Here is a 13,037-nt window from a genome sequence, read left to right as displayed (position 1 = left end):
TGTTTGTTTATTTGTGAAGAGAACAAATAGAGACTGTGCATCACTTGACATGTTTTACATCACATGAAGCAGATTAATTATTTTTTTCTCGCACTGACGGCGGAGGCGATAAAACACACAACCTTTGTGCTGAACAGGCAAATATGAACAAATCAAACAACAAAATACTATAGCGATTAAAACTAAAATTATCTAAAAAACGTGTAAAAATCTAAACTGAATTAAACTCATGACACTGCCTTTTGCAGATTGGCAGACTCGATTTTCATTAGATTTTGTGTCTTTACCTCTATGTCGCACGCTTCCGTTAAACTTTGGTTTACGCGATCTGACACACAGACATGCATGCACACGCACACACACACACGCACGCACGGACGCACGCACGCACGCACGCACGCACGCACACACACACACACACACACACACACACACACACACACACAGTAAAGTTGCCTAATCACAGACCTGGGGCCTCATCTATAAAGCATGCGTACGCACAAAACAAGGCTGGAAACGTGCGTACGCAAGTTCCCACGCAAAGGTTGTGATTTATAAAAAAACAAACTTGATGGGAGAATGGGCTTGCAGGGTGGGATATTAGGATGATTCATGTACGCACACTTGCAGGTGATCTGTGATTTATAAAGGGAACATTGCTTTGTTTTATAAGTCTTCATAATTTTTGGTGTATGCCATTTTTGGCTTTTGTGCGTAAGTAGGCTTTTAGTAAGAATCCTACGAATAGTTTTATACATGAGGCCCCAGTACGTTACAATAAAGTTGATCAAGCCACGGAATATACCGGATTATCTGAGCATCATGTCTACGCAAAGTACCATCTTTAGAGGGGCGGTGCCACAATGTGATAAAAGCAGTTGCAGATGTTTTCAAAATACATAACAATGTTTGCTCTGCAATGTGATATCCATTTATATGTGATATCCGTCTCGCAAGGTTTGGGTAAAAGTCTCAGGACTTACATCCAGAACGTAATGCATGATGGGATACTCTTGTGATACTGCTCCAAAGCGGTTAAAAGCAGTTTAGTATGGGCACTGCACTTTGCCAGTTTTAAGACATGGGACAGTCTTGTGCAGTTACTTCCTGTTGCACTCTTGAGTTGCCAAGACCACAAGTGTGGGTATTTGGACGCAGCCAGTGTCTCTGCAGAGTTTAGCTCCAACCCTAATCAAACACACTTGATTCAATCAAGGTCTTTAGCAGGCTTGTGCACATTTCAGAATCGTCCTCCATTCAATTCATGAATTGGAATTTTAATTGAATTGACTCCGCCCTACAGGAAGTTGAATTGGAATTGAAATGACAGGAAGTGGAATTAAATTCATAGCAATTCAAAGAAATTCCATAGTCACAACAGAAAGAATCTTACATAAATTGTTAGGAAAGTTACTTTGGAAAGTAGTTTGGCAACCATTTTAAATACTTGATTAAAGTAAAGCATTCTAGGAAATTAAGTCTTGTTCCATCGTGTTCCATAAATTTACAATAACAAAAAAAATCTAACATAATTATTTGTTATGTGAGTAGAGTTTTTAACATTAATTGCTGGGGGAAAACATTTCCTGTTAATGTAATCTGTACAAGTAGTTCAAATGAATATAATTTATAGAATATGTAATGTAATCAGATCTGGCATATTCACCTTATTCCGCCCCGCCCATTTTTAATTCTTCGCTCTTCTGCATTTTGTGAACCGACTTCCGCTGCTAACATGGCACAGTGCATTCGGTAGCTAGTTTGGTGGTTAGAAGATTGTTTGTAGTTCACTATAACTTTAGCGAAATGACAAGTAACGCTACTGCTGTATATGTTTTAAATTTGGAGCACGGTTAAAACTTAATACGACGCTCGGATAGTCTCATATTGTCCCATCAATTGTCACATGGTTAGAGTAACCTAAATTGAATTACCTCTTCCTGTCAGGAGTTGATGGAGCAGCTTTGAAAATTATTAAAGTACTTACCAATATTTACACAGTGATTTCGTCTTTTTTTTTAAGCAAATTTGCACCCCAGCCAGTCCAATAACTCACTATTTCGTTTTTATGTGGTAATGTAGCATGATAGAATTAATTTGCAAACTTGCCAACACTTATTCCTTCAAATCAGGAGACTTAAATCCTTTTAAGTGGAATCTACAAAGCTCACATATGGTTTAAGAAAATTTCTTACAGATAATTGTAGAACATTGTAAAGTTTTAATATAACTGCATGACAGGTAACATCTGATCACACTGTAAATGTTTAATATAACTGCACAACATCTGATCACATTGTAAAGGTTTAATATAACTGCATGGCAGGTAACATCACACTGTAAATGTTTAATATAACTGCACAACAATTGATCACATTGTAAAAGTTTAATATAACTGCATGGCAGGTAACATCTGATCACATTGTAAAGGTTTAAAGAGCACCTATTATGCAATACACGTTTTTAAACATCCTTTTGTGTGTTTGTGTGTATTAGTACATCCTAACGATATTCAAAAAGTACATACCTCAAAGAAAATGATGACGCGAGTTATCGTCTCTAACGTTCAAGGACTACAAAAAACACTCGGATTGTAGGCAACAGTTTACTTCCTGGGATTGGTGACGTTAATAAGACCAACATTATCATAGTTCAGCCCTCTCTGCTTTGCTCGGGTACGCCCTCAAAGACGGGGGTGGAGAGCTCCGGAGAGAGCTGAAATGGCGGAGGTTGGGAGTCCATCTGTTGCAAGTGTGTTTGTAAACTATTGTTTCATCGTTTAAGCGATTAAATCTCTAGATTAGACGCTGTCTCTTTAGATGCGAGGGCAAAATAGCACTTTATGGCCTTCCACAGAGGACATCATGTTTAATACGGTTACGGGAGAATCCAGTCAGACGTTGTTTATATGTTTACGGAGTTTTCCCAATGACTGCTTCATGAATCGTAACGAATTTGAAGCTGGATTTGCGCCGTCTCCTTCTGAAAGTTGGATTACCGTGCACTTCTGGATCACAGGCTGTAAGTATTCATGTTTATTATGTGCCTTTTACGTTATCGGTTACCGGAGCTTAACCCTGTGTGCGTGTAGAGCGAGCTTGCAAGCTAATGTTTTTGTATTGTAATACTGTATTTCATAAACCACGTACCATATTTACCCACATGTATGTTGAATTATGCAGACTATCGTTTTTTTGTGTTTTAACTCGTTTTAAGATGTTGATTTAGACGTGTTTACTAAGTTACCAGCTAAACTGTTACCGGTAAAGTTTGTTCTCATGATCAAAGTTAAGAAACTCTAAGTACAGATGATTTGTTAATATATATTTTACGGTTGTTTTTACTTGAAGCTTTCTTAGATTTTGAAACAAAGTAAACACGTCATGTGTGTTGCTAATGTTGGGGAATGTAATGTGTAATAGATGAATGTTTTAATGAATTTATAGTCGTTGTACCCTATTGTTATAATATGACTTTTTGACTGAATACATGTTTGGTTTATTTGTCTATATCCTAGATTCGCAGCAGGACACTCTCTTTTACACTGTATGCGTAAATTTTGGGCCTCTACTTCCATGTGTAAAACCATTTGTGAAGAACCTAGGCGTGGTTTTCGAAAGCACTCTTAAATTTGACAAGCAGATTAACATGGTAGTCAAAACCAGTTTTTTTTCATCTAAGACTCCTAGCCAAAGTTAAATCTTTTATTTCTTTTAAGGACTTTGAAAGGGTGATTCATGCTTTTATTTCGACACGGCTTGACTATTGCCACTCCATGTATTTAGGGATCAATCAAGCAAATCTTAATCGTTTGCAAATGGTCAAGAATGCAGCTGCTAGGCTCCTTACTGGTGTGCGCAAACGAGAGCATATTACCCCTGTGCTTAATTCTGCACTGGCTCCCAATACGTTTTAGAATTGATTTTAAAGTTTTGATGTTGGTTTATAAATCTTTGAATGGGCTGGCTCCTGAATACATTTCTGACTTAATCTCCATTCATAATCCTGGAAGATCACTTAGATCATCCAATCAGAGAATGTTGTGTTCCGCGGGTCAAATTAAAAACTAGAGGAGATTGAGCGTTTTCTGTGGTTGCACCAAAACTGTGGAACAGTCTACCTGCTGTTATTACAACTGCCACCTCACTACATGAGTTTAAGGTTAAACTTAAAACCTACTTGTTTTCCTTGGCTTATAAGTGTAGTTGATATTGTGGTGTTTGGAGTGTTTTTATGTCTTTGTCCTGTCTTTTCTGGTGTAATTGATGTTTTTAGTTTTATTTTATGTTAACTCTATGGATTAATGTACAGCACCTTGGTCAAAAATCTTTGTTTTTAGTGATGCTATATAAATAAAGTTGAGTTAAGTTGATTATGCAGCAGTAGACGTGATGTACAATGCCAAACATGCAACATGACAGTGGGCACACAGTACAAGGAGTCAGACTGGCATATGAGGAGCAAACGTATGTAACACATATGATGTATTTAGCTAGTGATACCACTACCAGTCTTAAATGTATAACTGATGATGACAAAGTTTTTCCTCTGCATAATCATAGGAACCCAGGCAGTAGTGTCGTTTCACAATGTTCACCATCATCAGTGGATGCCTTTGCCGTCCGTAGCCTGAGATTTCAAATTTGCTTCAAAAAATTTTATTTTCCCATTTATTGGAATGCTGTACAGGTATTTAAGTATTTTAGTAAGTGTATTAAATAAAGTAGTCTTTACTTTTACAATAAATGTATTGTATTGCTTGTTTATATTTTTACAGGTTGCAGCCATCCATTACAATGTCACCAAGCCGTAACAAAAGCAGGAGAGGGAAAGTACAAGGTTATGTTCCCAAAAAACACAAGCTACATACTGTAAGCAGTAATGTTTTTATTTCAAATATATTCATAAATAAAAACTTAATGTATGAAGCATGAAATAAATGATCAAAACAAAAGATTTATTGACTGCAATATTTCTACAGTTATGTGGATGAGGTTATTAGGCTTGTGTTTGATGAGGTATTTGAAGATAAGCTGAAGGAAGGCCCGATTCCAATGGCCCTGGCATCACAGTTTGAGAGACCTTCAAAGGAGGACGTGATTGCATGCCATCTTCAGTGTAGGGGTCGTCTGAAGCCAACATTCTGGCTAGTCTGATCAGGAAGAAGCTCTAAGCGTATCTGGAGAACAACACACGACAGGATGATAACCCTACTGTATAGTTTCGCATTAGATAGCACCAGCTGACAAAGCTTTGATATGCCATTTATCTGTATAGATAGCTGAAAGAAGTGAATTGAACAATTTTTAAAAGAAGAGCACAATATGGTTACTAAAGTATGTTTATTTGTATATTGTTTAACATTTAAATATATATTTGTAATAAATAAAAAAACTTTTGACTGAGTACTATATTTTTATAAGTTACATCTTTTGTTCCTTTGGGTACTTTGTTACTGTAATGCTACTTTAGTGTTATTAGTTTAAAAATGTAATAAAATATAAACACTTACTCTAGTGTCCTGCGCCTCAAAGGCCCATAGTCGGTACAATAAATGTTCTGTGTGTAGGGATTCAGACTATTTGTGCAAAACCTGGATGATGAATCAGGCAGGTAAGAGGTCCTTAAAACCTAATAAGTAATAACATAGCACTTATAAGTAAGCAGTCTTTCATAATAAAGTTTCCCATAGTGAAATAATGTAGAAATAACATTCATTTCAATTAATACTTTCTATGAGCTACATTTGGTGTTTCCATATAGGCAACTAGCTGCCAGCATCTTACTGTAGATTTTACATTTATGTTATTTACTGGCAACAGTTTGTTCAAAGTTAAATTAACATTAAACATTTTCATTCTTTATCTTCTACAGTAAGTTACTGGCAACCAGTTGCATAATTACAGCAATTTTTACAGTGTGGCAACTAGCTGCCAGCAACTTACTGTAGATTTTACATTTATGTTATTTACTGGCAACAGTTTGTTCAAAGGTAAATTAACATTAAACATTTTCATTCTTTATCTTCTACAGTAAGTTACTGGCAACTAGTTGCATAATTACAGCAATTTTTTACAGTGTTGCACAGTAATATAGTATGTAAGCAGTCTTTTATAATAAAGTTTACTATAATAATCGCACCACTGATCAACTGGCTGTCCTTCAAAGTGATGCCCAGCCCATGCGTGACCAACGACCACCGGTTGAACCAGTTTAATCCGCTAACCCGCTTCCTATCCCTACTGTGTATATATATATATATATATATATATATATATATATTAATTTCTCCCTAGAGAAATCTGGAAGCTGTTCCCCAATGGGAAAAAATCCTAGAAGGACAAAAAACCCTAGGGAGAAATTTATATATATATATATATATATATATATATATATATATATATATATATATATATATATATATATATATATATATATAGACACAGTAGGGATAGGAAGCGGGTTAGCGGATTAAACTGGTTCAATATATATTAATTTCTCCCTAGGGTTTTTTGTCCTTCTAGGATTTTTTCCCATTGGGTTTTCTCCTAGGGGTTTTTTTAGTCCCAGGGAGAGTCAGCCAACTTTGGCTTAACTTAGCACTTTACTGTATACGTTACATTATCAATACGCTCGCTTACACGGTTTATCCTTAGCCGCTATATTCTACTTCTTATACTATGTATTGATTCTCAGTGTTCTACTCTACATCTACTCATGTAAAGCTGCTTTGCAACAATTAACAATTGTGAAAAGCGCTATATAAATAAAATTGAATTGAATTGAATATGTTAACAAATTAAATAGTTTTATAATCATTTCAATGAATACTTTATATGTGCTAAATTTGGTGTTTCCATATAGTTTGCACAGTAATATAGTATGTAAGCAGTCTTTTAAAATAAAGTTTACTATTGTAAAATAATGTTTACAAATAAAATAAGAAATGAAATCGTTTTATAAACATTTCAACAAATACTTTCTATGTGCTACATTTGGTGTTTACATATAGTTTGCACAGTAATGTAGTACATTATAATTACCTTTTGGATGTCTTTGCAACACATTTTCGTCTTCATTTAGCATTCTGGCAGAGCTAAAGACACTTAAATCTAGTCTCGTTCATTGACGGACATCATTTATATCGTAATGGCCGTCTAAACTCTCTGGATCGAGCTCGAAGTGGTAAGGCAGTACAGATACCATCGTTTATAGAGAAATGTAACTGCTTGTTTTTACATTCATGCCTGTAAATCTCAGTCAGAACTGGAAAACCCACGCTTAGTCAGGGGCGTAACCTTTCAAACACACGCTGAACCCAGTTGACCAATAACAGTTGAGTAGTCATCTGACCAATCCGAGTACAATAGACATTTTGGGAGGCGGATACAGGAACTAAATCCGAGCCTTTCCCAGACAGGGAAAAATTTGTGAGGTATGTAAGCAATTTATAAGACTCATAATACATTAGTTAAACTTTTAATAACTTGTAGGTACTATGGGATATTACAATAACGTGCTAACGTGCTAATTATTAGCATAATAGGTGCTCTTTAAAGCAACACCAAAGAGTTTTGGCTCTTTGCTCCCCCTACAGGTTAGAAGCGTAATTGTCCATTACCCACTGTCATAACTACTGAGGCATAGCTGGCTCTGATTGGATTGTAGGTCTGCCGTAAAGCAAGTTTTTGTAGTATTCACTCGGACTACAGGACCACTACCCGACGTTTGGAAACTTATTTAGTGCGGTTTTGGCCGATAGAGGGCTGCAAAGCGAATGTGAAAGTGCTGTTCACCCTGTTTAGAGTGGATGAATGACTGAAACTGTTTTGGAAGCGTTATTTTAAGGTAAAAAAAACTCTTTGGTGTTGCTTTAATATAACTGCACAACAGGTAACATCAGGTCACATTGTAAAGGTTTATAAAAATAACTATGGACTAAGAAACAGCTAACTTTTCAGCAAGACCACCCTGCAATAAATTAAGACGTAGCTTTATCGGATTCATCAGGAGCTGATCCCAAACGTATATCTGGAAGCTGTTGGTGTATGTACTGGTAAAGTGCTCTGCTACTGAATGTAATGCATGCAATATCAACCCTGTGTAAAGCTGACAAAGATGGTTGTTTCTCAGCAGAGTTATGTACATTTATGCCAGCTCAACACATTGGAGCAGTTTCTCGGACAGGGTTTACAGGACTAGGCCTTAATTATATTAGGACATTTTAGTTTTTCAAACAAACCCTGCAAAAAAAACAAAAAAACAAGACTGGTGCGCATCTTGTGACAAAACAATGGCACTCATATTTACTAAATAAGTATGTCAGTACAAGGTGTTTTTAAATGATTGTAGCTCAAATATGCATTTTAGCCTGGGACCAGGATAAGCCCTGTCCGGGAAACCGGATGTAGGTTGCTTCAGGTTGAGTTGTGATTTTAAAGTGTACTTGTGGTCAGAGACAGATGGATCCTTTCATTGTGTTTCTGCATCACGGTTTAGGAATATGTTGACTGTATCATCCTCACAGTTGTCCACTGCATCACTAAACATCAATGCATCTGTGAAAATAATTTAACCATAAACATTTTTATGTTAGTATTTAAAATAAACTTACATAATGAGAATTAATATATAATGGCACCTATACTTAAACAGAACAGTGTGTGAGAGAGAGATCAGTGTTTCCCACAGGATTTTGAGAGACTTGTGGCGGTGATGGCATCACATTCTAATTAGCATATATGTGACGTCATCACGTGTTTGTGTTTGATCCAGTTTGATCGAGTGTTGGCACCTGAAATATGTTTCACTTCTACTCTTTGATCTGTCACGTTATATTGCATTTTAACACAACTGATTGCTATTATTTACATAATATCAGTTCTGTTGTCAGACATAAAATGAGCAGACTATAGCCCTATTCGGATGGGATTAGTTTTACGGTTTTAGATGGCGTAATGTAATTTTACCACAGGACGTCTGTAATATTGATGGTCAATTCGGACGGGATTAGAAATCTCAGTTAAACATTCAGAAGTGGGAGGGGTAACTCGATTGCACAGCAGGTCACCTCTCTCGTCGTCATATGCACGTTGCTTCTTGATATCAACATGACACAGACGAGAAAAACTCGAAACACTGTGTTTAATTTCAGTTTGGGGAGAACGTCAGTTTCAGGAACAGTTCTGTGCCTCTGAGAAGTGAATTTGACTTTTTAAAGTTTGTGTCGTGTTATTCAGGAACTGACTTGCCACTGACTTTGTTTTTCGCCTAGAATACAAGTAAATGCTTAAGCGCTTTTATATTTGAAAGAAACCCGCAAAATAACAGGAAATTACGAAACATACATGTATGTTTACAGCTGGTATAAATCACCATACATTTACATTGAAGTCTTACTGCTGTTGCTCTTCTCATCAATGTCTTGTTATGAGCCCCTTTTTATTTAAATGCGAGTTTTATTGTCGCAAACACTAGTGGGAAACACTAATGCTAACCTTTCGTCAAGTCATCGCCGTCTTCTCTGTCAGTAAAATCTGTGACTGTTGACGTTTACGCAAAAAAGAAAGTATACGGAGGAACGGACATTGAAACACCGCCACCTTTTCACGCTCATGTGAGAGAGAGAGAGAGAGAGAGAGAGAGAGAGAGAGAGAGAGAGAGGGGCGCACGCTGCATGCAACATAGAAAGGGAGGGCGCGCTGGGTGCTTGCAACAATGAATTAAGACGTTTTTAAACAGTAAAATATAAATGTAAATGGGGATCATGAAAAATCTATTTGTGGCGGCCAGCGCTGATTCTGTGGCGGTGCGCCACGAGTAAATCAACGTATGGGAAACACTGGAGATGCATTAAAAAGAGACAGTAACATTATACACACAACCTCTAACTTCAGTGTTAAATAATATATCGTTTAATAGGTCATTATCAATATCTGAATGAGAAATGAACTGACCTCCTAGCTTCTGAAATCTCGATAACTTGTAGGAATCACGTGAAATAATACTGTTAAATATGGAAATAACTGATCGTAACGACAAACAGCTTTCATTCATTTTAGCTACCATATATAGGCCTCCGGGCCACCACACAGATTTTCTTAAAGAAATAGCAGATTTCCTATCTGAGCTTACAATCACTGTAGATAAAGCTCTTATTGTTGGTGATTTTAATATCCATGTGGATAACCCAAAAGATGCATTAGGACGTGCGTTTATGGATGTTCTAAATTATCTCGGTATTAAACAAAACGTTTCAGGGCCCAGGCATACTCGTAAGCACACATTAGACTTAATTCTGTCACTCGAACTCAATATTAATGACATCGAAATATCACCCCAGAGCGATGCAGTTTCAGACCATTGCCTTGTGTCATACACTGTACTTCTAGATAGGATCACTCAGTCTACAACATGCTACAGATTAGCCAGAACAATAATTTCCACTACTAAAGATAGCTTTATTAGCACTCTTCCAGACCTGTCTCAAATGAAACATGTAGCAGATAACCACGAAGATCTGGATATTATAATAGAAAACCTGAACAATATTTGTTCTAGCATGTTGGATGCCATCGCTCCCATTCGAAAAAAGAAAATCAAAGAAAAAACGCCAGCTCCATGGTATAACCATCATACTGCAGCCCTTAAAAAGTAGCTAGAAAAATGGAAAGAAACTACCAAAGCACAAAGTTAGAGGTATGGCGTTCAGCATGGAAAGAGAGTGTTCAACACTACAGACAGGCTATAAAAACCGCCAGATCTACCTATCTCAGTACGCTTATTAAAGAAAATCATAACAACCCTTGTTTCCTCTCTAGCACAGTTGCGAAACTGACTAGAAACAAAGAACAAACAGAAAACAATACCAAACTCCAACATAATAGTAATGACTTGATGAACTTCTTTACTAACAAAATTTTGGTTATTAGGTAAAACATAGAAACTACACAAGCAGCCACCACTCTACGCAATAGTACATTTAACACTAGATTACCATAAGAACTTCTTGAATCATTTAAACCTACTACAATAGAAGAGCTCTCTAAATTAGTAACGTCATCCAAATCATCGTTCTGTATATTAGACCCCGTTCCCACAAAATTACTAAAAGAGGTATTTCATGTAGTGTAAGAAACAGTACTAAATATCTTTTACTCATCTCTAGAATTAGGATACGTTCCAACAACTTTCAAACTAGCAGTTATTAGACAGCTCATTAAAAAAAAAAAAAAACCTTGACCTGGGAGATATTAATAACTTTAGACCAATCTCAAATCTACCTTTTCTTTGTTAAATATTAGAAAAAGTAGTTGCAAGCCAGCTACGCACATTAATAGCAAATAATTATACATATGAAAAGTTCCAATCAGGATTCAGGCCCCATCATAGCGATGCTGCTTATGGCGCTTTTCCATTGCATAGTACCCCACGATTTAGTTTGGGTCGGGTCAGCAGCTCACCACACTTTTGGCGCTTTTCCATTGCATAGTACCCCACGGTTTGGTTTAGTTTGGGTCAGCTTACTTTTGGGAGCTTTTCCATTGGGTGCAATGCGTAGTCCCCGATACTTTTTTTTCGTACCACCCCGGTTGGGGTTACAAGCGACCCAAGCTGATACCAAACGTGATGCGAAAACACAGTAGATCACTGATTGGTCTGAGAAACTCGTCACTACAGTGTCATCGCTATAATGTAGATTAGCTTACCTGTGCTAGCTTGCACTGTCTCGAGCAAACATGTTGTCATCTGCTCTGCTAAAAGTTCCCAAACTCCCATTTTGCGATGAAAACTGTATGGAAATGTACAACAACGCTCTCACTTGTATGATGTCACAGCAGGCAGGGCAAATATAACGGCACGCCTATAATCCCTCCCACTGCGAAGTGATACTAAACTAGATGGAAAAGCTAACCACGCCAAAGTGAGGTGAGCTGACCCAACCCAAACTAAACCGTGGGGTACTATGCAATGGAAAAGCGCCAAAAGCTTGGTTAGCTTTTCCATCGAGTTTTGTATCACTTTGCAGTGGGAGGGATTATAGGCGTGTCATTATTTTTGCGCTGCCTACATGTGTGACATCATACAAGTGAGAGCGACGTTGTACATTCCCATACATTTATCTGTCTGAAACAAAATTAAATTGGCCACCACAAAAAGATGTTTGCACATCGCGTTTTACACTAACGTTACCTCTGTCTCACGTGACAGTTTCTGTTCAAACACCCGTGGCGTCAGTAGTTGACGTGCTCCGCTGAGCCTCATTGAAGTTGCATTTAAGCATATATAATGCTGACGTGCTCGTCCCGAATGTTCCGCCACAAACTGCAAGTTTGGAAAAAACTGGCATGGTGTGCCTGATTCGCAACCTGTGGATGTTTTTCATCGCTAACATGGAGTTTGGGAACTTATAGCAGAGCACAGATGACAACATGTTTGCTCGAGAACAAGCTAGCACTAAGGTAAAGCTAATCCATCTTTTACATTATTGAGATGACACTGTAGTGACGATTCTCTCAGACCAATCAGTGATCTACTGTGTTTTCGCGTCACGTTTGGTATCAGCTCGGGTTGCTTGGAACCCCAACCGAGGTGGTACGAAAAAAGTATTGGGCACTACGTACTGCACCCAATGGAAAAGCTCCCTAAAGTAAGCTGACCCGATCCAAACTAAACCAAACCAAACCGTGGGGTACTATGCAATGGAAAAGCACCAATAGAGTTACAAATGTTTTTACATCCGATTGTGGTGAAATCTCACTTGACCTTAGTGCAGCCTTTGACACAATAGGTCACATAATCTTACTCAATAGACTAGAAAACTATGTTGGCATCAGTGGTCAGGCGTTAGCCTGGTTAAGATAGTTTCTAACCAATCGATATCACTTTGTTTATGTAAATGAGGAAGAGTCATATCACTCCCCCATTAAATACGGCGTACCACAGGGATCAGTTTTAGGTCCCATCCTGTTCTCGTTATGTTACCTCTAGGAGACATTATCAGGAAACATAATATAAGTTATCCTAAGACTTTTTTT

General features: G+C 37.4%; 1 long non-coding RNA gene across 1 annotated transcript; it reads left to right on the top strand.

Moving 5' to 3' along the window:
- Positions 1–3,262: 3,262 nt before the first annotated feature.
- LOC135752169 (uncharacterized) lies at positions 3,263–5,307 on the top strand. The gene is made up of 3 exons (XR_010535984.2): positions 3,263–4,689; positions 4,778–4,871; positions 4,982–5,307. It is a non-coding gene; the product is annotated as an uncharacterized lncRNA (long non-coding RNA).
- Positions 5,308–13,037: the final 7,730 nt, after the last annotated feature.

This window comes from Paramisgurnus dabryanus, chromosome 3 (genome assembly GCF_030506205.2).
Source record: "Paramisgurnus dabryanus chromosome 3, PD_genome_1.1, whole genome shotgun sequence".
Taxonomy (NCBI): Eukaryota; Metazoa; Chordata; class Actinopteri; order Cypriniformes; family Cobitidae; genus Paramisgurnus; species Paramisgurnus dabryanus.
This window is presented reverse-complemented; position numbering and strand designations above follow the sequence as displayed.